Here is a 4,156-nt window from a genome sequence, read left to right as displayed (position 1 = left end):
CAGCAGGCGTTTTCTGTTTGGCTTGGACAACTTGGTATTTGTCTCTAGACAATATTAATAACTAACATTTATCGAGCGCTCACTACGTGCCAGGCACTGGACTAAGTGCTTCACAGGCCCTGGCTCATTTTGTTTTCACAACAACCCTGCAGGAAAGGTACCATTCTTACTCCTGATCCACAGGCATGGAAAACTTAAAGACTTGCTCAACTCACTCAACCAGCAATTAAGGGCCCAGTAGGTCTTTTTGATTCCAGTGACTGTGCTCTAAAAACCCTCCCTACTCAAAGTGCAGCCTGAGACCAGCAGCATCAACAGAGACTGGTACCTTATGAGCAACGCAGGATCCCAGGAGCTACTCCAAACATGCTGAATCGGTATCTGCATTTTAGCAAAATCTATGAGGGATTCATATGCACATCCAAGTTTGAGAATCATCACTGCTCTAAATCTCTAGTCTGGCTGATTTTACCATCCTGGTTTTATCTTGCTGAAGGTAATGTAATGTTTGCTTTCTCCATGCACACACACATACACAGCTGGCAATTAAAGCAAGCAAGATGGTCAGGGATTATAATAATCCATCAGCAACACATGCAAAATGCATTTTTAAAAAAGGGCTAAGAGGATCCACATCAAACTGTCATCAGTGGTTACCTCTGAGAAATGGGATGCGATGGGGGGATTAGGAGGAGCCAAAGGCGGCTTTTTATTATCTAAATTTCCTTTTCTTTTCTCTTTTTTTTTTTTTTTTTTTGATATGGAGTCTTGCTCTGTCACCCAGGTTGGAGTGTAGTGGTGCGATCTCGGCTCATTGCAAACTCCACCTCCCAGGTTTGAGTGATTCTCCTGCCTCAGCCTCCCTTAGTAGCTGGAATTACAGAAGCCCACCACCACCATGCAAAGTTAACTTTTGTATGTTTAGTAGAGAACAGGGTTTTGCCATGTTGGCCAGGTTGTTCTTGAACTCCTGACCTCAGGTGATCTGCCCACCTCAGCCTCCCAAAGTGTTGGGATTACAGGCGTGAGCCACCATGCCCAGCTGAAATGTTTAATAAACAGGGTATAGTTGTAAATAGGTTATATAATTTAAAAGGAAAGCATGTTTTAAAACACATGTACAGATCACTAGGAATTAGCTGTATTTTATGAGCTCCGTCTATCCAAGGTTATTGTCAGCTATCCAGCCTCAGACTGTGGAAAGCCAAGGTAGGGAGTTAGTAGGGAGGTACTGGTGGAACAAAAGGAGTGCTGTGCTTGGAGCTGGAAGACTCCACTCCAGGCTCTGCCCCTGATTTGCTGTGCGATCGTGAGGCTCTCCTTCATGGGCCTGTGTTTCCTCTGCTATAAAATGGGGGGAATTCCCTTCCCCTTTTAGGGACCTACAGTGCAGTGAAAGGCATAAAAGTTCCTCGTGAACTGCAAGGTGCTTGGCAATGCAAGGGCCAAGTGTTTTCTTGAAAAGAAAAGAGATGAAAAAAAAAAAGCAGTGAAACATTCACCCTCACTCATTCCATTCCCCAAATACAGATATCCCATGACTTTATAAGGAAGATATACAGAGTAACCTGGATTTAGATTCCGTGGGAGCCTCAGGCTGATTTTCAAATCCTTATTCGAACTTAGAAGTTAGGCTTGGACGTGGTTCAAAACATGAAAAGAAAGGGCTATTTCTCAATGTCTGGCCCATTTGCTTTGTGCTTCTCTCCCGGTTTCTCTGCAGGCTCATGAGTCTGGGGAGCTTCTGTCCCAGTGTTCTGTGTGCTTCCTGTCTGGGCACAGTGGCTGCCCTCTCCTTTGCTTTCATGGCTTTCTACCAGCACCTGTCTCCAGTGCTGCCTCTCAGTTGCTCTTAGAGCAAAAGACTTGGGGTCTGTGGTTCGGCTCAGTTCTCACCGCTGCCTCTGTTTTCCACTTTTTATCTTAGAAGTCAGACTTGGCCAGGCGCAGTGGCTCACACCTGTAATCCCAGCACTTTAGGAGGCCAAGATGGGCATATCACTTGAGGTCAGGAGTTCAAAACCAGCCTGGCCAACGTGGTGAAACCAGCCTCTACTAAAGATACAGAAATTAGCCAGGCGTGGTGGCATGTGCCTGTAGTTCCAGCTATTCGGGAGGCTGAGGCAGGCAAATCACTTGAACCCAGGAGGTGGAGGTTGCAGTGAGCGAGATCGCACCACTGCACTACAGCCTGGGGGATAGAGAGACTCCGTCTCAAAAAACAAAAAGAAATCAGATCTGCAGAAAGAGCAGCAAATGCTACCCCTCGCTCATCTGGAGGGTGTGGAGTTTGAATATGGAGGGATAAAGTGACTTGCTCAAACTCATACAGCCGGCTTAAAACAAACAGAGTTGGGTGGGGTTCGCTGGCCCCAAAGTCCAGGCTTCTTTATCCTTGCTTCCTCTATGACCTTTGGAAATAACCTCCTTTCCTTAAGACTTGTCTATCATTCATTTGCAACTTGTCTGTCACTGACCTCACCCCTCTGTTCATTCTAGGAGACATGAATCCGGGGATTAAAAGTTGCTGTGCTTTTCCTCAAACAGAACAATCCTAAAACCACATAGTCTGAAAATATCATTGAAACTGACCCAGAAGAGAATCCCCAGCCAGATTTTCCATGGAGAACCAGACCTGTCTAAACCAGTATGAGCTTTCATTACGGTAAAGTAATGGCAAAAGAAGCCTCAGGGCAGACAATTCCAGACTCACTATTTCAGTGGCCTTAGGTGACTTGATTCACTTCTCTGAGCCTCCAGTTTTCTTATATGCAAGACAGGAAGAGTGCTACCACTTTTCAGTTTAAAAGGAAGATTACAAATAAGGATAAAGCTCTTCGTACATAGTAAGAGCTCAATAAACAGCAACTATTACCATCATGATCACTGTCATTCCAGACCATCCATCCCAAAGACAGGGGTCTAAATCAGTTCTCCAATCCAGCTGCACATTAGAATCACCTAGGGAATTTCTCCCTCTCCCTCTCCCTCTTTTTTTTTTTTAATAGGGTCTTGCTCTGTTGCCCAGGCTGGAGTGCAGTGGCACGAACATAGCTCACTGCAGCCTTGACTCAAGCGATTTTCCCACCTCATTTTTTGAATTTTTGTAGAGTCGGGGTCTTGCCATGTTGCCCAGGCTGGTCTCAAACTCCTGAGCTCAAGCAATCCATCCACCTCGGCCTCTGCTGAGGTGCTAGGATTACAGGCATGAGCCTCGGCATCTGGCTGTGAATTTTATTTTTTGTTTACCAATTTCCAACTAGCTCCCAGGTGATGCCAATGCCACTGGTCCATGGCACCCAAGACTCAACATCTTGGGCAGATGCCTGGAAAGGCTGTATGAATCTTCATCCCTGGACAGTCTCAAAGGCCACCTCTGTCCAGCCAGGCTAGATTGCACTACCTCCTGGAAGCAGACAGTCAACTATATGATTGGGGCACGAAGACTCAGAACCAAAGCTTGACCCCAGGTGACTCTCTCTCTCTCTTTGGTTTCCTGTTGGCTTTTTGGGTTCTACCAAGAGCTGCAGACAAGTGTGGCCACAAAGATGCACTAGCAAATTAATCATGGTGCCACACCCTGCCTTCACGTAGAGTTACCGTCTCAAGATCATCCAAGGGAGAGTCAGAAGACAAGGGCCCTGGTCATTTTCACTCAGATAAGCAGGGTATAGGAGAGCATGGCCTGCCTTGGCTGGATGTCCCAGCCAGAAGGAGCTGAAACAATGGCCACTCTGGTCAACCAGACTCCTCTGATCAGCCAACCAAGAAAGCTTCCCACCAGGAGATGGCAAAGTAAAGGCACAGTTGATGGGCTCCCGTGAAACAAGAGCTGGTGGGGAGCTGGGTGGCAGGCCCCTCTGGCTTTGAGGTTGGTGCATTTTGTGATCCTGAATATCAACAAAACAATACTGACTGGACACCTACTATGTGCCAGACAATGTTACATAAATATTTTCATCTGATAATCACATCAACTTTGCAAGGCGGGCACCATCATCTTCATTGTACACCTGAGGAAACAGGCTCGATAGATAAGTAACAATGGAACTTACACAGGACAGAGCCAGAAATGAAACTCAAGCCTGTCCAATACTTCCTACTTCTACTTTTTTTTTGAGATGAGGTCTTGCTGTGTTGCTCAGGCTGGGCTCCT

Source organism: Mandrillus leucophaeus, unplaced genomic scaffold (genome assembly GCF_000951045.1).
Source record: "Mandrillus leucophaeus isolate KB7577 unplaced genomic scaffold, Mleu.le_1.0 Scaffold20, whole genome shotgun sequence".
Lineage (NCBI taxonomy): Eukaryota > Metazoa > Chordata > Mammalia > Primates > Cercopithecidae > Mandrillus > Mandrillus leucophaeus.
The sequence above is the reverse complement of the archived record's forward strand: the minus strand, read 5'-3'. Positions refer to the sequence as shown.